This window comes from Pieris napi, chromosome 4 (assembly GCF_905475465.1).
Source record: "Pieris napi chromosome 4, ilPieNapi1.2, whole genome shotgun sequence".
Taxonomy (NCBI): Eukaryota; Metazoa; Arthropoda; class Insecta; order Lepidoptera; family Pieridae; genus Pieris; species Pieris napi.
The window spans coordinates 9,142,157-9,164,237 of NC_062237.1; the positions used below are offsets into that span (position 1 = coordinate 9,142,157).

Genomic DNA, 22,081 nt, shown 5'->3' on the forward strand with positions numbered 1-22,081 from the left:
AACAATGCACATAATTTAAGCCCCTTATTTTTAGTAATAAGCTTGTGAGGTGCAATTTTCGCTCAACATTTTTGTTGGTGGAAAATGAAAAATCACGCCCGTCGCAACATAAGACCTTACCCGTCAGAAAACAAAGGAAGGAAACTTACATAGCATTGTTTTAACATTGTGAAAAATACAGTAGTAGGCGTAATACTGTATAATCCTTTGTTACATTCCGAGTCGACTTTCTTTTAATGAAACTATGTTGCTATGCAAATAATAATTAAAACTGTTTTAATATAAATTCTTTACTTATCTTCCAATTTGTCTACGGGGAATTAATGTTAAGAGTATATTAACCTTATTTATTGAACATTATAAAATTATCCCACTTATATTCGTGAAGTGTAAAATTATTCCGATATTTATATAGCAAGAAAATTTGAGTTAATAACGAAGATGGTAATTGTAAACAGTGTTTATGTACAAAAAAAAACTCATTACATAAAGTACTGCAGAAGCGTATTAACGTACAGTATTATTCAAAGAGACCGCAGATGTAACATAAAAAATAATAGTATATCTCTTGACTCATTAGTACAGTGGAACTTGACTGCTAATTTATACGCGTGAAGTAAGCGTTTGCAATTAGAATAATTGTTACGTTTATTTTGCTAACTTCATAGGTTTCGTGTGGTTATGTTTAACGAACGCAAAACATAGTTAACTAAATATAGTACCGCTCTATATTTTTTATACAATTTCGAATTACAATTTACCCTTTTATAGCAATTAATGTTTTTGTGTAATAAGTGACAAACTTCTAATCACCCTAAACTGTTTTAAACAGAGTTGTTTTAATATAATTCATGCCTATAAACGACGACAACATTACTTTTTTTTTTCTTTAATCCGCCTTAATTATATATTATATAATATTAAGCTAAAAATATGTTTGAACACACTTATCAGGAAGTACTGGACTGAGTTGAAAAAAAATGTGTTGGATAGTCAATTAATCAACGAATGGTTTATAATGTATCATAACGCTAGTTACGTAACCTAACCTTAGTTAAGTTACATACATATATTAGTAGTTAATAAAAAAGCGCAAACAAATGTAAACAATCATTTTACACTTGTAGCCAATATATTGTAAAAAGTCAGCCCTTTAGTTTTTCATGCAGTCATAAATTGTAATTTAACACTCGTTTCCGAGAATGTAGAATAGGTCGGCATCACTTATATTCTTTATAAGTAACAGGTGTGACACTTAGTTTAAAGAACCCATAAATAAGTAAGTTACCGTTTTTTGTTAGTTCATGATAGTTATACCTTTATGATAGTTATAGCTCTTGTTTTAAACGATTAAAGACATTAGACCTTTAGCTTTAAACAAAGAGTTTTCATTATTTGAACATCCCTCAAGCAACCAACAGCCACCAAACTTAACTCGCTACTAACGCAAAAACTAGTGAAAAATGACTATAATACGCTAATCAACCTAAGCATTTAGTTAAATTGACTGAATTAAGTTTTATCCTTATATCTGAAACTTTATTCGTTATTTCCGTCCCAATAGTATTGGCATGCAAATTTCCTAAATGCCCCTGGGATCGGCCGCCAACTGTGAGCAAACTGAGGGCTATCAGACGTCACAAGTTTAATCCCGTCTGCGCTGCAATCTGGGCAAATGACTTGATGACTCTAGCGAGAGATTTACTCTATTCCAAGTTTAAATTTGGAAATGGCTATTAGTACGGGAGTATGTAACGCCCGCTGTCCATAGACGGGTGGCGAACTTTACGCCATACGATAGCTGTAGGGTTTAAATGTTATCTGCAATTTCACCAAACTATTTCGCTATGGGAAAAAGTTCTGATATTGTTATGAATCAATCTAATTTCAAACAAACCAGTCTTGGACTTATTCTAGATTAAGATTCGAATCGCAAATAACTTTTTTATATTTTTTATACAAAAATTTTATTTATTCATATTTGTAACCATTATCACTTATTGATGTAATTTAAAAAAAAAGTAATCAAACAAGCAAAAGTATTGATTGTAATATAAAGGCTTGAACTGGTAACTTTTTTTACAAATCTGTTTTTTATCATTGAACTTATTTGATTAACTTTAATTTCCTGTTATAATGTTGAATACCTCGATAACAAATATATAATCCGCAGGCATAATTTTTGTTTTTACTTTTAGGCAAGGCTTTTCGCCGTACCGGGCCCATTTTTCAGATTTTATATATAAAATAAACATTCATTACTCTCTCGAATTCACAAACGTTCAATTAACTTAAAGCCAACAGGAAACAATTTTCATATCTCCGATAGTTGATTTACATACACAATATTATCATTTATGTATTCATCGCAGTGGCTATAATAGCGGCTCATTTATATTCACGTTACGAACGGAATAATAGCTTAAAAAATTGCTCGTTATATTGAGAATATACGTCCTGACTTAATAAAAGAGATTCTGATTGCTTTCTTGATTGAATTGTTTGATGTACGGAAATTTAGTACAGAATACAAACCTTATTAGATTATCCTATGAATGTTGTAGGTTTATATATTACTTGTTGATACCCGGAACTTTGTTTATATAAAACGTCTGTCAGATTTTAATGCATTATATTAGGAGATATTGTAATAAGGGAACGCGATGTCATTTATTTTATTAGAATGGCAACACCACCCAGTATCATAGGCATCTTACAGGTTATAAATTGTCAATGTGTCAATCTGTCAGTAGGGCGCCTGCAGGAGACGTGCGCACTGACTTATTTTAAAATCATTATGACCGAAGACAGTGATAACCAGGTGGTTAATAAAAATCCCTTCGAATCTGTTAACAACTCTGTTCGGGTACAAAACAGTAATATGTATCAGTATTAGAGGCATTACAAACTGAATTCCTCGTTCATACATTTATAATATTGTTATATCAAGAAAAGGATACAAGATTTACGTATCTACAAATAGTAGTTTGGACCAATAGGAAGATTATAATGTACTGAGATTACACAAGTAATATTATACCGTACTAAATATATTACAATTAAAACATAATACATATGTTTTATACACAAACCTTAATTTTTTTTCACTGTCGTGGCTCAGTTACTCCCCAAGGCGTAAAATCACTCCTAAATTCTAAATCTAGCAAAAACTTATTTTTAGGTAAGGTGTTCTAAAAATCAAATAGGCGTAAGATTATGTCTGCTATATTTCCCATTTTAATGTTACGAAACAGTTGTTAAAAGACACTTAATATTCATGAAAGTAAATGGACTTCCATAAGTATATAACAAATTATATTTACTTTCAAAAACATTCCTATTTCAAATTCGCGTGTTACACCAAAATAAAAGAACATTTTCCTCTGAATATGTTGGACATGCGTCACTTCTTCCCGCCATTATTTCTGGCCATCATTGTGTTTTCGAGCATTTGTTTCCTTACGGCAGTTAGGAATATTTATTGGCACAACTTGTACAACTCCGCTTTTTATTTCATACTGTACTGTATTGTATCGACGAAATTGGTTGATGTATCGAGCAATGTAAAAGTTTTAATAGTCGTGTATTTGCTATTTCTATTGCAATATATTTTAACCTCAAGTACATCAAGTAATAATTGATAGTTCATGGCACATTACATAAAAAGAATAGTTTTTTAAAAGAAAATCGTTTACCGTATATTACACGCTCGTATCATATATAATATCTTGTAAGACAATCTTACAAGATATTATTATAAACTATTTACTAGCTGCCCCCGCGATCTTCGTTTCGCCTTAATATGTTTTTTTTTACTTAGCCCACCTTTTAGTAGCTACATACTACATAATATATGGCACATTTTTCTATGCCCCATAGAGCTGTTCACTTTTCCGGAATAAAAAACCTAGGTACGAAATAATACTATTTTTTTTTGTTTCCTCAGAGTTCAAGGAATAAACAATAAAAAATACTCGCAGTCCAGTCGAGGTTTGCACTTAGTACCATATCATTAGTTATATATTTACAAATAAAAAATAAGGGTTGATCGTAGAGGGGTGAAAATTAGGGGTTGTATGAATATTTGTATGCAGTACCTTCCTATCATAAAAAAATTAAAAACAAAAAAACTATTTTTTTAGGGTGGACATCCCTTATCACTTAGGGGTTTGAGAGATAGAAAGTAGCCAATTCTCAGACTTACTGAATATGCATAAAAATGATTGCAAATACGCGCAGAAAAAACAAAGTACCCATACACCAATTACCAAATTAAGACCAACTAATGGACAAATTTCCGAATTCAAAAAACACGAGCTATCTGTCGTATGATAACAAAGCTCGACCACTTAGAAAAAGAAACAGTGGCTGAAATGTTCAGTACAATGGCTCTACGGCATTCTCGAGTCGTGTTTTGTCCCGACGCCATGCGGCGTTGTAAAAACACACCGTGTGAGACCCTTTAAGCCGGCACTTAAATACTCTCAACTCATTTACATAAGCCCCATTTGCGTAGTCTAGGCCCTTAATTCTAAGCCAGCCAAATTAAATAGCATCATGCTTTTTGCAAGTTTATTCTGATTAATATGTAACGAGCGTCGTAGTGAGTACAAAACCAAGGTACTACTACCAAATGAAATACCCTCACGCCCTAACAACAAAATACGCTGGTGACGTATCAATACAAAAACAATTGAATGACGGTAGGTGGACCCCCCCGATATAGAAAGGGCTGAAAGGGGTCGCAGCCCAAGGCCCTAATCCCAAAAAAGGTATATAGATAAAAAATTAGAAGATATCGTCAGTTTTAAAGCACTTTTATTTTCGCTGCCTGTACGACCAGACATTAAACAGAATATGGTACTTGACCTGCTACATGGTAAAGGCAAAAAAAGTCACAAATGTTTAAATAAAAACGAATACTTGAGAAATTTTATATTGATTACGTATATAATATATTTTATAGTATAAAGTTCTTCAAAAAATTCTACCGAGAACGGTGTCTTAATTATAATATTTCAACAAAATATTCGTACACGAGCTGACCTCATAAGTTCAATATTGGAAATAATCAATCTGCTAAAGATTTTATCAATTACATATTTTCTTTTTACACCAATTTCGCAGTTGTGATTAAAATCAATCTATTCACAGCATTCGCGATTATAATAGCATAGAATCATTCCAATTTTGCAGATCAATAAATAATAACATAAAAGAGATATATAAAGGGTGATTATCTTTCAACTGACCGTGTGGGGTCCGTGAATAGAATGTGGCACCCCTTTGTAATCAAAATAGTCATCAAACGCTTTGAATTAGGGATGCATGTTGAAAACTCCATTAGAATTTTACATACAGCCCACGTAATTAATCCGGCAGGGTACAAGGAATCAATTTGTTATTTGTGAAAGATAAAATCTTCCGTTGAGTTTAAGAACTGTAATAATAATGTTTCGAACATAGCAAAAAGTATAAGTCAAGTATTTTTTCTTAATAAGTATCTTAAGAAACTGTATGTATTTAAAACTATAAACTTATATTCGTTTCAAATAGTGTGAAAATACAGATTTAAGTTTAGGGTCATTTAGTGTTTGTAAAAAAGTCTTTACCTATAAAATTGGCGATTTTATGAAAATTGTGATATTTTTTTTTCAGCTAATCAGAATACTAGCCAAAATAATGGCAGTCCAATTTTATGTCAGTTTGTTTATTCCTTTACAGTAGACGGCCAGGAAGCGATAAAGTAAGCGAAAGCGTTTTGTACTGCTTGTTGAATCTGAAGAAATTGTACTTGAGAAATAATACTTAAAAAATTGTCTACATTTAGTAAAAGGATGTGTGGTGGAGAGCTTCCAGCTGTAACTCTTTTGTAGCTTTGCGATGGCCTGTCTAGAAATGTGAGTGTTGTCGTGGAGAAGTAATGGGGAAGAGCGATTAACTAGTCTTGGTTGTTGAATCGCAAACTTCTTTACAATTGTTTGCAATTCTTAGCAATAGACATATGCTGTCACTGCTGTGCCATTCAGTAAGAAGCTGTGATATAAGAATCTGGCAGTGGTCCACCAGACAGTCACCATCATCATCTTTGAGTAATATTTTTTTAAGCATCTAAGGTGCTGTGCTGTCCACCCAGTGAGACGAACGCATACAGTTGTCCGTAGAGGATCCACTTTTTATCGCAAGTAACAATGCAAGAACTTCTCGTTTCTATGCCGATTTTGTTGTGATATGCATACTACTGTCCATGCACCCACTTATCTAGCTTTTTATCTTTCTGATTTGACGAAAGTGCTTCAATTTAGTTTTGACACTACTCTAAGGCCCGCAGCAAGTTCAACCATACATTGAGTTGGATCCGCTTTCACGGTTGAGAATGATTACAGGCCGATCTCGAGTTTCGTTCATCAACTAAATATTTCAAGATTTAAAGGGATTGAAACAATACATTTATGCAAGCAGTTTGCGAAGGGGTATGTTCAATTGTTCACGTTGGAACTCATACTAGAAAATTATACGAATTTTCAGTTTATCCATGCCACCAATAACTACAATGATTTCACAAAAAACTGTCTGAGAACCGTCATAATATCTAAATAACTGCATTTGAAATTAAATGAACAAGGGTTTCAAATACAATTTATTTCAATTACGATTTACGTGTCAATCTTTAGATAATAAAATGTTGGTTATAGAATCTCCAAGTATGGCCTATGGCAAAAAAAGTTGTCTATGGCAAAGTACCTATTAGATAAATCTACTACTACAGCCTAAAGGACCTTTGATCTAGTCAACTATACTATATACCTTTACCCTATTGTGTTTTATCAATCAAATGGAATCCTATATTATATAGACTCTTTTGCTTTTCAGTTTTTTGGTATGTTTTATTACTTTCCATAATAGATACGAAAGTTTAATGTGTTATCAAAATATTATATCGATTTTCCAAGACTATTTAGAGCATTTTAATTTGACCGAGTGTTCCGCTTCGGGCATTATTCTCTTTGCCCGTGAGGATTGAATTTCCACGAAATAGTTTTCAATGCAGTGTTATCGTAATAGGAATTCAATATTCATACAGAGTGTATTTCATTAGATACGGGTTACTGTGAAATCGATGTTCCAGCTATTTCCCTTTATTGATTGTATAGGGGTGTTTTGAATGATTTAGGCATGGGATTGTACCGAAATTACGTCAAAATTTAATTAAAATAAATCTTTATATCCATCATAGATTTTTTATCAACCTTATCTTTTTATCTATCACAGGCCAAGTACCAACCTAAAACAATAATAATTGTTTGCCCGAGAATCGATTTCAGGACATCCAAGCACTAAGTTACTAGAGGAACAAATTTAGAAAATATATAATAATATGCTAAATACTACCTGTTATCACAATCTGTACCAACATTGAAAAACATTATAATAATTTATCGCTTTTAATATGTTCTTATACTATAGAAAAGCGCTAAAATAACTCCTTGCGACTCCATATAGTCGGCATTCAATGTTATTACATTTTTATTGTGTTTAAACTATCCTATATCCATATTACGTGCTAGATTTCCATAATTGAAGTCGTGAAATCCTCTGAGAAACACATTTTACTTCAAGGAAATAAGAGATAATGGTATGCGAAATGAGCTTCGGTAGCTTCGTCAAAGTAAATTTAATCGAAGATAACTTTTGTACTTTACATAATGTTATTGTACTCGTATTATTAACATTTTATGTCTTTACTGGCATCAGGCCAGTATCTCCGTGGGTCATTGGTTCGATTCCTGACACAGAAATATACATGCAATATTATAGCATAGTAGCTTAGTAACGGGTATTCTGGATCAGATTCCCGTAGGCACAATCAATGAACGAGACTCATAAATGTGCATTTTTTGTTTTCTTTTTCTTTAACTGTGGCATTTTCCCAATGATGTTTCCATCATGTACAACGAAGTGATACTCGTGGATAGAAAGAAAAGTCAATTGGTACACATGCGGGATTCAGTGCTTGGAGCTCAGAACCGCACCATTATCTACAAGCACTCCTATATATTATTGTATGTCTTACTTTACATTACAGTATGAATGCATTAGAAAAGTAGATTCGATATTGTTGTAATTTTTTTAACATTTAATTAAGCAATAACTAGTGGTTTTATATAATGCTATTCTACGAGTATATTTCATCAATAAAGAAAATCGCTCATCTCAAGCGAATTACCTTTGTGTAAAACAGCGAGCACTTAGGCTACGGTTTCTCCGTAGATGCTCTCTTGGCATAATTTGCTTTGATTTGTAGCTAGTTAACTATTAATGGCGCTTACCAAGCTTAACTGTTAAAATTAATAAGCAAACAGAAGACCATATTTAGTAGAAATGTTTGCGTTATCGACGTATTGCCAAGTGTACAAGGAACTGGGTACGCTATACCCGTCACGCGTTAGGGGGATGGTTGTGCACGGCTGTTTTTCATCATCACAATGCTTTCGCATTGTTTAGGATTCAAATGTTCATCCTCTAGAGTCCATCTTGCCTGAGACCAACATTTTAAAACCTTCAAACTCAAATCTGTCAAACTTTACCGTATAGTTATAAAGTAATATTTATGTTTTCAAGACATTATTATTAATTGAGACATTGTATTGTATTGTAAGTAAGACTTGTAGAATAAAAATAGTCGCGTACAACCCTTAACCCTTGGTCTTAATTGTCGTTTTTGTGTCTGTTTTATGAATTTTGTTTTGTTTAATAGGTATGTAGGCTGATCACCTCCATTAAGAAACAAGTATACGCCAACTTTACTCTTTAAAGACATGAGTACTGTACAAGCGAGCGTTAAATACACTCATGGAATAGTCCATTGGTGCACAGCCTTGATTCGGACGCACGACCATGATGATGGAGGTGATCGTTGCACAAAAAAAGGAAATTGAAAAAATTAAGTAATAATGTATAGCAACAATTGTCGATGAGCCATTTTAATTTCCATAAAAAAAAAGATCAAGAAACATTTTCAACGAATGGCATACAAAGATTATTTTCACAGCACATCCCTCGCACATAAAAAATCTGCTATCCTATTTATCTCCCTAACGCTTCACATATTAAAACCCTTATTTTAAGCCTTAAGAAAAATAGAACTTACGTTATAAATTTCGAAATACATTTGAAGACAAAAAATAAAGCTCGAAAATATTGTAGCAAGCCGCAGCTTTTTCTCAGATAAGCTCGAGGTAAGAAATAGTTGAAGCATATCTCTCAAGGAAGTAACGAAATTGTTCCCTAGCGGCATTTCACGTCCGTATAATACACCGAAATGTTTTCCTTAAATGGGTCTTGTTCCTAGTCTCGTATAATCTATGTGTATCTTTGTCACTAGACAAAGGATTGCTTCATAGATGTGCAACCTTGTAGTAATTTTGACACATATCCCTTGACCTTACACAATATTACAGCTATACCTTATACTGAACCAAAATAACGCATTCACAAATTTCCAATCTAATATATAAAATTCTCGTCACAATGTTCGTTCCCATACTTTTCCGAAGTGGCTCGACCGATTCTTATGAAATTTTTTATGCATGTTCAGTAAGTCTGAGAATCGGCTACTATTTATCTTAGAGTCTTACCTCTAAGAGTTAAGGGGTGTCCCCCAAAAATATATTTTTTATTTTTTAGACTTATTTTTTTGTTTTTATTTTTTTTATGATAGAACATACAAAAATACATACAACCCTTAATTTTTATCTACTCTCATTTGATCAACCCCTATTTTTTATTTCTTATATTGACAAAAATCACAGAAAAACCTAAATAGTTTTCATCCCAGAAAACCGAATAGTCTCTGAGGTAGCATAGGAAAGTGTTCCATGTTTGTATGTACTCAAAAGATAGGCTAGGCATTAAGGAGAAACGAAGTTCGCGGGGGCAGCTACTTATTTTATGGAATTCCATATAATTTAGTCTTAATTTAGCGTGATTTACATTACATAATGTAATAGATTTACAGTCACTCAACATTTCTATATCAAAATCTTTTTCGTTTTACTTTTGTGTCTATAATAAATTTAAAAATAATTTTGGTATGTGTTTGTTAAAGTTAAAGAAATGTAAAAAAAAAGAAAATTAGGTATAACTACTTCAAGTTAATTCTTAAGAATAGACGTGTGTTGTATCTGTCATCTCCTTATCATTGTAAAGTATATGTTAGTAAAACGTTGTTGTCCTTAAATCATCTTAGAATAATACGTTTGAGCGTAAAAATCGCTTTCCGTCGCCTTTAATCGCTACCAAGGAAAATAAGGCAATATCTAGTTTTTATAATATTTAATGTAATGTGATCTCAATTATATTAGAGTAATTCAAGCCAGTCCTAATGAAAATTATGCAAATTAAAGTAAGACAATGAAAGTAAGTAGGGGTTGTTTTCATGTTAATTTATAAAAACATAAGAGCATGTACCTTCAACCCTTCATGCAAATTTAGGGGTAAATCTAATTATACTGTAAACAGAGCATGTATGAGAGAAAAGAAATAATTGTGCCATCTGCCATGTCTACGTAAAATCACGTACAATCTCTGTCATTATAATATTTGACCGACTTTAAATTTTTTGCTAAATCGATATTTATTGCAACTTTTAATTAATACATATAAGTTCTAACCTTAACTCTTACAGAACATAGACAAAAGAGTTTACAACAAAATGCGAGTAACTATCTTACATATTAACTAATTTTCTTCTTATTAGATATTAAATGCATAAATTAATATATACTAGTATTACAGGTATAATGAGTTTAAACTGAAAGCGTTTACCTCAGGAGCTACTGGTTGAAATTTAAAAACTCCTTATGTATTTCAAAGTAAATTTATCGAGAAGGGCGGTGTTGGTCTAGTGGCTTAATCTTACTATTCCCAATCATTAGCAGGATGCGTTCAAATCACGACTGCCAATGATTATTATACTCTTGCGGTAAACGCAAACGTGTCAAAAACCTACTTGCCTGTGATAAACGGAAAAGATACAAAGAGCTAAGACCCATATAGGGTTGTATCGCTACTGGATGATAATAAATTTACTAAGGAAGGTTACTATTAGTGGTACTACCAAGAACGTGAAAAATGCAGAGCACAGCTAATGAAAAATATATTTTCGCTTTTTTGTCTAATAAATATTTAGTGGGCAGAGTCGAAATGTACGACATCAGGGTCGAATCGCAGGGTTTGCCACTAGGCTAAACTGATTAAGTAGTTTTACATATTTATCAGAGTTAGTTACTTGCGTATCTACAATCGCCGGCAGTTGGAGCTAAACATAAATATTTTTTGTCACCTTTTCATTTATACAAACATATTTTTAAGCGTATTAAAAAACTTATTTTATTTAGAAATCAGTTTTCGTATCAACATTTGCAAATGAACAGGCTACCTCGAATTATCTTGATAAGACGGAAGTAGCTTGAACATTTTGGGCCAAGTAATAAAAGTAGGTCGACAAGACTAAAATACTTGAATGTCTGAAGTTAGTACAATCCGCAGACAGCGATTCTGAAATTGCTTGCTATTTCTGAATTTCAATGTACTTCGAGGATACGAAATGTAGCATTAATCGTTATTAATAATAACTAATATTATTAATGAGAAAGTGTATTAATACGATTAATACTATTATTTGTGTACTAATATGTAACCGTAATTTGTGATTTCTCGTTAAATACGTTAAATTTATGAATGAATTATATTTTTTTTATTATTTAACATTACACAAATATAGAGTATTAACAATATTCTTTACTTATATAGGAATAATAAAAATAATTAATGGATAAGTAGAAAACTAAAACAAATTTTAAAAGTTTGATCCCTGTGGCAGTGTACGTTCAATGCTGGTAGCATTTCCTCGCTAAATTGCGTTATTTACTTTACTTATTCGTTGAGCGAGGAAACCACCAGCTCTTGAGTCAACGGTATTATGTACCAGGTGTCAAAATAAATCTTTACTTAGCGCCTGTTCACTTGAACCCCACGGCCTAAGAGTCTCTAATGCCAAGGGAACAAAACCTAATCCAGGCCTCACCCCACACGTTGGATCGATCAAGTTAATTCCCTATAATAGGCCTTACAAATAAATGATAAGGTTTGTCCAAGACATGAAAGATTTAGCACCGCAACAACCTTCAGAAATAATAACTCTAAAGAAAATATATTAAATGTAATATAACAAAGTAGAATATAAAAGAACTTCGGACTAACCTACTTATAATACCATATAACACACGTTGGAAACAGAGCCGAGTTGTATTAGATAACGTTATTACTTCGCCGTTACTTGCTGAAGTTTTTGTCGGCAAATCTCCATTTTTACGTTCGTGACTTTGCGTAGAGATTAAAATTTTCTTTTATTCCTTTATTTTATCAAATTACTTATATTCTATTTGTGATCGGATATTTGTGATTTCGAATAAAGGAAACAAAATGTCGGACCAACTTTATAAATTTAATAAATTGTAATAAGTTTAATTCTGGATCAAACTCGTTCATCAAAGTCCTCGGTCCCATTTTCGGCAAAGTATATATATATATTTTCATGCGTTAAGTTCATCAACAAAGACTCAAAAACGTGTATTTCCTTAGCATATAGTCAGTTTTAAATAAGCTACTGACTCGAGTATGACGCAATATATAAGTCCCTAGAGGCAAAATCCCACCTTTTATAAGAAACAATGATTTATCTGTCTCTCCCTAAACAGGTAATGGACTATCCCTCACAACGCATTACGTCACGGCTTTTACATGTCTACAGTTAATTTCCATATAAAAAGTTTATTAATAGGGTTAGGACATTTTTTTTAAATTCGTATACCCTATACAGATTTGATTTGATTTGTTAAGTTAAAATTCATGCTTCATGTTTTCAATGTCATTTCATATTGTGTGACACTCCGTACTTTGACTCCAGTTCTAATTTTTGTAATGCTCTAACGGGATTTTATTGTTTTATTTAACATGCTTCTTTCCGTGTCATGTTAGAAGAAACTTGCAAGTTTTTAATTGTTTTTTTTTTAAATACGATAACATCACTAAACTGGTAAGTCTGTCTTGTCTTACCATTGGATGTCATACCTGGCTGGTTTAAAAAAAATACGAAAACAAAGTTTAAACTTTGTTACATTTAAAGAAAAACTAATAACATAAATTATAAGGGATGCAACGCGCGGCCGTATCGCTAACAAGCGATCTCTTCCAGACAACCCTAGAAAGGAAAGACTTAAAAACAAGAAATATTAAGGGTAAAGTGCGATATGTGCATAACCAATTTAACAAAAAACATCACAAGTGACACTGAAAAATTATAGAATTACCAAACTTAACCTAAAATAATACAAAATATTTTTATAAAATATACTAAAACTAAAAGCAGTACAAAATATTTAATTTTATGACGATCTACCGATAAATTGTTTTACTGGAAATTATTTAATGCATATTGCTAAAACGAGATATATTATTTCAAGTTACCTAATAAGCTACCAACTCTTTAACACGTTAACGTCAAACAAAAAACAGAAAATTCGCTAAAATCGTTAGGTACAAAAGGCACGCGAGGCATTTAATATTTTTCTTCGATGGACGGAGAAATATGACGAGGTGGGTGACGTAGGTAAAAATAGACATGTCCAAATTGTTTTACGTTCCAAGGAATATTCGGCCTGGAGGCATAACCAACGTCTCATAAACATTCCCTGGGCCTATAAAAATTCATAAGGGTACTTTTGCCCAGGTATAAACGTTAAAACGTCGCGAGCTTTTTCCTTCAAATATATGATTTTAGACAGAGTACTTACTATAAGTTTAAATATCTATTTTTTTTGCACGTGTAGATACACAAAACAATTTATGCTAACATGCGGCTGTACATGTAGATTTACAGTGCCTTTTGAAGTTATACTTCTTTAGGCGCGTTATGAATAATTGATGAGAGTGAAATTTTACGATGCGCGCGCACCGTGACACAAAATTAACAGAATGAAGTTGCCCACAGAAGATGCTACGACATTGGACATAATTTAAAATCAACATTCGAATAATAATAGAATGTATGTTACACTTAATGTAAGAGAATAATAATAAATATTTATTATTATTCTCTTACTAATTTAATTTTTCAAATGTAAACTGAACTATACTGACTCCTTTTCCAGTCTTTGATTATTTAATTGTAATTAATTATTTGCATGCAATCAAAAACTATTTTTAATAATGGCAAAGAAGTATAACTTCTTACGCGCGTACATAACACGCACCCTTAGTTTTAATGAAATCTAATAACCATTTGAGACTACAATATGATGTATATAACAAAGTTTATATGAAACTTTTCTATATCCAACAAAAAATGACCTTGTCTATTCGAGACGGAACAATAAATGAGTTAAGCATACAAAACCTTCGAAGTTACAAACACGAACGATCACGCACAATATAAACGCAAAGAAATTGCTCTAACATAATTTATAACAGTCATTTCGAAAAGTCAATCCGAATGAGATTTATGAAGATGAGGAAACTCGTCTGAAAATATTTTTTTGGGTTTTAGATTATTATTGCCTTTATTGACTTATCGTATACTTAAAAAAAAACTCTTATTTTGAGTTTCTTTATTTATTTATATTTGATTTTTTGTTTGTTTGAAATGAATAGGCTCCAAAACTACTGGACCGATTTCAAAAATTCTTTCACCGTTGGCAAGCTACACTATTCGTAAAAAATAAACAAAAAACTTCCTTCAATCGCGTGCGCTGCGAAAACTATTAATGATAGAAGAAAATGATGTATTACAATTTTTCAGGACACATCACTATCTATAATAATATATAATATATCTTAGCGACAGCAACGCTTGCCCGAGTCTACTAGTGCTTGATAAAAATTCTAAGCTCTATGCTAAATTGGAGATGTAACGGGGCTTTTGTTCACAATAAAATGCCTTCAACTAGTAATTTAAGTATTTTGTAATTCGTTTAATATTTATAAAAGTTCAATTCGGCTATACAATTTTGCTGGTTTGAAAATTGTTTGTTGAATTTTCTCCGAACTCTTTTCGAGTAAGCCGTAAGCAAAAGCTTTAAAACAAAATTGAATTTCCCAGGAAAGCTTTTCTTAAAATCATTCTCTTTTAACGCACTAACTAATGCCCACAACTCTGCTTACAAATAGCCTGTTTATGACGATTTAATCTGTTAGATAATAATGCGTCTTAAATGTTTTAAGGAACTAATGCATCATAGATCAGAGCCAAAACTTTTGTTTCGTGTCTGTCAAAATAGTTAGAATGTGTAATTTAATAATAATTAATAATATATTACCACCTATGTATGGTACTAGATCTGTAGACTTTTGTAGAAGAGCTATTAAGTAATTTAACATTCTGCTGACCGTTATATATATATATACTAAAAATATGTAATTAACCTTCAAATCAACCTTAACTGCTTTGAGCTTAACGTTTAACTACTAAACTGCGAAGATAATTTAGTCCTATTAAATCACATTATTTTGTATTATAGGTTATAGAAGGCATTTCAAATTCCAAGATTATACTTCATTACATTATACATTATTATATAATGCAACGTAACTTGTCTCCTATTCATATATAATTTTACGCCATTACATAATAGTCAACATTGAAAAGGCAATACGAGCAAAAGCGTGTTTTGATGAAAAAAATAGAAAATGTTCACGACAAAGCTTCCGATCAAAAGTGGAGCAAAATGGGCAGTAAGCAAACAGGACGTTTCAGTTTCAGTCAATTTTCCTCGATAGCAACTGTTTTCTATTAATGTATTATTTGCTAGATGCTTTTGAGTGCCTTTTAGCATAGAGAAAAATTCACATGACATGACTAGGTCCTAGGTTTGATCTGAAATAATAAAGATTTGGGTGAGTAATCAAATGGCTTTAATAATATAGAAATATATGTATAAACACTTAAAACGATTTAATGTGAGAAAACTGATACCCGTTACTTGATAAAGACATATAACAATTTGTAAACCGTAAATAATAAGAATAATTAAAATTACAAAACTTTTCAAACGTTTTGTGTTAATACTTAACAGCAAGCTCAGTTTCGGTAATTATTTTTTTAATTATCAAAAGTGCGTAAAATATAAATAATCATAAAAATTAAATGTTAGAGATAAATAGTTTCCTATTTAATAAAATAAGGTGTTTCATAATATTCAAATTTAAAACAACATGCGCATTATTCCTATATTCGTACTTTCTTATTTTTGTCTCATTAATTTAAAAGCCAAGGAGTACTGCGAAATAAGAACCATCTCCTTAACAATGACATCTTGAGAGATGTCAACTCTCACGGAGAAAGTACTTGAAATATTTCTTTGTTCTATATTTAAAACCATAAAAACATTCGGACTGTTATTAGCCTCTATATAGTATTTTTTAAGGATATGTAATTATAATAATCTGTCACAAGGACACAAAGAAAATAAGACTCTCTGTTCTATTTTTGAAAATTAACAAGAAATATTCAGACTGTAGTTGCAGTGTAGAAGATATAGTAATATCTAATAAAAATATAATTCAAAGATAATAAAACAAAAGAAACATAATATTTTTAAATTCACAAAAATATCCGGATACCCAAATTTTGGCTAGCAGTAATTTTCAATTCACGATACGAAGTTATTACCTAACATGATACAATAAGAATAACGAAAAACACCAATACAACGAACGACATAATTATTGTAATATAATGGCGTATTTGAACCGTAACAGCCATTGTTACAGGATTTTAAAACATTCAATTGATGCTTCGAAAACCTGAAGTAGGCTGGCATAAAATTTCTGCATGGTGGCTATGACATTTCGAGTTCACAATGGAGTTACAGTTGCACTACACAATGACTTCACTCAATCGAGGTATTGCTTGTTCTACAAACAACGTATGGGGTTTGAAAAGTAGGCGATACGACACGACAATTCATATCCGATACATCGCAGAGTATATTGTTCAAGTGCTATACGAATGTAAAGCGATAGATGAATAACGAAACCCTGCGTTCGATTGCAAGTGTAATATTTTGTGCTTCGACGCGTTTGGACTGAGATGTTGACCAATCACAAGCAAAGGGGACGCAGCTTTGTTTCGTGTTTTTTTTTATTACCTTCCTAAGTCACGTAGCTTTTGCTCATAATGATCTAATACTGTTTCAGCGTATTTATCTATGTGTAATTTTGTAGTTTTTTAGGTAACATATTGTTTTGTGAACTAAACAATTAATATCATATAAATGTTGGCAACTAATTTTGGAAAAAAATATGACTTATTTACTCCATTAGTTATCGTAAAAAAAGGCAATTACTGAAAATTTATATTTACTTGTGAAATTATGTCAAAATTTTCAGTTGACTCTTTTATTTTTAAAAGTTTATCTAAAAACCGGTTGCCTAGAAAAGATCGCTAAAGGTAAATTAATGGACTAATTTTAAAATTTAGACGTCTTAACTATGAATATTTAATTCGAATTGGTATAATTAATAAAAATAAATGTTACTGAAAAATTATTGTACAGCTCTGAGTTAAAAAATATTTGCAGCGTGCATACTGTCAATTGCTGACAGTTAATTCTATCAACTGACAGTTAAGTAGATTTAATATTGTCATTAAGTTTAATTAAATATTCTTATGTTCCACTCTTTCATTCAAATATAAACTTCTTGATTTTTTGTTTGATAAGACCTTACACCACACGAGTATATATAGGAGAAAATAATTTGCGAAATTGTTCCATCCGTTCTCGAGTATCGCATCACTAGACCTCACAAGACATCACATAGAATAAGGGAAATAAAGATTAGTCTTATATATAAAATTCTCGTGTCACAATGTTAGTTACCGTACTCCTCTGAAACGGCTTGACCGGTTTTTATCAAATTTTATATGCATATTCAGTAGGTCATTTTTTATACCAGGAAATGATAAGGGTTGTCCACCCCAAACATTTTATTTTTATTTTTTGGATGAGATTTTAATTTTTTTATGATACATCAAACAAAAATACACACAACCCTTAATTTTCACCCCTCTACGATCAACCCCTATTTTTTATTATTGATAGTCTATATTTTTATTGAACTCAAAAAATGTTTCCTAGAAATAATATACATGGCAAAACGATGTTTGCCGGGTCCGCTAGTTTTTATATCTATTAAAGATGTGTCAAGTATTATTGTGGGTGCAAACACTGTCAAATTGATAATTCTATGATATAATCGTTTAGTTTGAATTCGAGGAATTGGAAAGATGAGGATCTTCGCAGGTAAAGTACTTCAAGTGTATATTATATTAGTTATTACTAACTCGATAAACTTCGCTATCAATCTTGACGAGTTTCAACTTTGTTATTGAAATTTGAATAGTACTCTCACTTCTATATAATGAATGTTTATTGATAATACTTGTTAGGGAAACGGAATAAAATATTTGTCTGAGCTACGGCGAGGAAAATCGAATACAAATTAACAGATGAAAAAATAATTTGTAAAAATATTCCATCATAAATTTTGCTTAAAGGGACGTCCCAATATTTTTTGTGTTAAAGCAATAAAGTTAATATTATATTTAAAATATTTTTAATTAAAGGTCTTTAATAAAAAGTCATTCTAACCGCTACTATCTATCTATCAAACCTCTAAGTGATAAGAGTTTGTTTTTTTTATGATACAGCATACAAAAATACTTACAACCCTTAATTTTCATCTACTCTCTACTATCAACCCCTATTTTTTATTTGTTAGTTAAGAACTTATAACTTGAACTCTGAGGTATATATATATAGAGAAAAATCACAGAAAAACCTGAAAAGTTTTCATTACGGAAAACCGAACAGTTTCTGGAGTAGAATAGGAAAATGTTCTATGTTGGTATGTACTAAAAAAGTAAGCTAGACATTAAGGAGAAACGAAGTTCGCGGGGGCAGCTAGTGATACTCTAAACATTTGCCTAGGGGAGGCACTGTAAATCATTGCCATGTGATGATGGAGCTTATCGCATCTCAAGGGACAGCTAAACTTGACTTTATATATTTATGTTTTCATACTCTTGTCCCGATGGAATAAATGTTTTATTTGTTTGGATTTGTCATGCTTCTGTATATATTTCTAACCATTTAATGTCATAAGGAACAATTATGTCAGATTTTAAATGGTTATCGATCATCAACGCTAATTATCATGAACTCTTTTGGCTCGGAGTTTTAAAATAAATGTAACTGTTCCATTTTTAATGTAATGTAAAATAGTGTTGCCAATTTTAAGTTATTTTACTTTGTATGCGGCGGAGGAAGTTTGTACGTTAATATTTCAGGTTTTCTGGCACATTGCCTGTTTCAGACTCCATTCCGAGATGACAATCGGAGATTAGGGCTACCGTAACCCTTACTAGATTTCAACGAGGAAATATACAAAGTTGTTTATGGAGTATTAAGTATTCTTATAATACTGTAGTATTTAAAAAACAATAGATACATTTATGTAAAAATTCATTTTAGATTTGGTTTTATACTTAAATAGGATTGACTATTTACCATGGAGATAGACAATTAAAACTTAATTTAAATGTTTGTTTTGGTTGACAATAAATGTGAATAAAAAATACCTAAATATCATAAAGATTTTAATATCTGTAAGTTCATAGCAAAAAAAAACATGTGGATCGTTTTCAAAAATTTGTTTACGTGTGCTTACATATTATCTATAGGCATGTTTCCAAAGTATTTAAAAAATAAATCATCCAGGTGCTAGCATACTATAAAATTTTACCTAAGGGTACATCTAGTAGCAGCTGATAATCTATTAGCGAAATATATAAATGAACAGAACAGAAACAAAATTACCTTTACAGAATATATACAATAAGCTTTTTTAAATAATTTAAGATAACAGATATTTCATGAAGATATAACCGTAAAATTTTGAAAAAAATTGAGACTGTTGTAGTAATGAATGATTGAAAATAAATTATCTATATCATTATATACATTATTCATATCAATATTTATACCATAATTTTATATCCGGTCTTAAAATTATATCTTAATATGGATGTAGCCGGCAATAGTCATTGAAATATAATATAAGGGAAGACTTATAATATGAGTATATAAAAGATCTTACCTTAGTGGTACAATTACAGTAATTCCATAAGCACTCACGTGAAGCAGTCAAAATTAATTAAGTTTCACAGACACTGTAACGTCACATAAAGGCTGTATAATCCATCTGAAATTATTAGAGCCCTATTTGTCTCACACTAATCGTCTGTTTTGAAGTACAACAAAATTAATTATACATCAATTAAATTAGTGAAAACAGGAGGAAATATTATAGTCAATTTTACTGAAGCATATTTAACTTTTTTTTCTCTCGCAATGTCCAATAGCTTTTCACAAAAATAACAAAACTGTACGTACGCAGATTCTATTGTCCGATAGTGAGCTACGAAGACGCGTCGTAGCTCTATCACGACCGACAAGCTACTGGCGGGGGCTACGAAACCCGGACCGCGCACACAAGCGAACATTCGTAGCTGTAACAACGTTCCTACGCACGCTCACAAATACTCTCATCGCCAAAAGGCCGTAAGAGGAAGCGGGAAAGTAACATTTTTCGGGTTGTAAATGACAAACACGTCTATATTTTACCGCACACATTGAAAGCCTTGTTATACATACCATTCTACAGCAAGGCGATTTAAACTTGTAATCCCTAACGATGATTTGAATTTAAGAGATTTGGTTCATCTGAGAAAAACAAATACGAAAGCCAAATTTTGCAATAATTAAACTCGAAATTTGTAATAGAAAAATAACAAGATTTTTTACGTTTGATATTTTACAATTGATATTTTAAATTACTTTAAAGTGTATAATATAGTAAAGTCTCACTTTTCTGGTTCTAATTTTGAATATGAATATAGTTTAAAAAATAGTACTTATATTCCCGTACAATACCAGTAGGGTAATGACCTTAATTTACGGTCGATTATAGGGTAATTAATATTGACATTAAAACTAAATGTACCTCACAGTCAATTTGTAGTAATATGCTCATTAAAATAGACGACGTAACTTATGACAACTTTAAATAAGTTGTCTCTTTATTCATATAGACCTGGTAAGTCTGGAATGGATCTCGAATATTAAAGTATATTACGTATGTATAGCAAAGTTTCTATCTGGAGAGCAGGTGTTGCGAGTGACTTTAATAAGTTAGCCGGCGTAAAGTACAAGAACCGAATGTGACCTGACACTGCACTAACTCCGAATACTTTATACTTAATATATTGGTCTGTAGAGTAATATTATTTTAAAGTCCACTCATGTCTTTTTATGATAAATATGATGGTACTCGTATTAGGACATAGTTCCTTCATATCGTTTTTATACGGATGTTATGTTACAAATACTAATGTAACAGAACATCCGTATCGTGTACCAGACACGATTCTGATCCCTACTGGTGATGTTCAATAAATATTTTTTAAGCTTTTTCCAATATCGACGACTCATTGGTCTAGTGGTTAGTACCCCTGACTGCAAATCCATGGGTCCCGGGTTCGATCCCCGGCTGAGACGAACATCGATGTGATTGATGAGCATTAATTGGTGTTGTGCTTAGGTCTTGGGTGTTTAAATATGTATTTATATTTCTATCTATCTATAATATGTATGTATATCCGTTGCCTAGTACCCATAACACAAGCTTCACCAGCTTAGCATGGGACTCGGTCAATTGGTGTGAATTGTCTTTAAAAAAAAAATGTAATTATTTTTTACCCGAAACTAAACTAAGGTGGTAACTCCAAAACGTGTGAATGAGAATAATTAAAATACTGCAACCGCAGTACAAAGTTATTTATTAGTCTCTTTCTAAGTTATCAAACCTTAAGAATTTTGGACCAGTTCAAACTTGCGTAGTAGAAGACAAAGCAACTAAATTAAGATTAACATTGAGAAATATTTATCAAAGTTTTAACCGA

At 31.6% G+C, this 22,081-nt stretch overlaps 1 protein-coding gene across 1 annotated transcript in view; it reads right to left on the minus strand.

Moving 5' to 3' along the window:
- LOC125048694 overlaps window positions 1-20,570 on the minus strand; it is a 68,986-nt gene extending 48,416 nt beyond the window's left edge. The window contains exon 1 of the mRNA XM_047647522.1: window positions 20,218-20,570. The gene's annotated coding sequence lies outside the window, so the exon portion shown is untranslated. The remainder of the gene's footprint in view (window positions 1-20,217) is intronic.
- Between the last annotated feature and the right edge of the window lie 1,511 nt (window positions 20,571-22,081).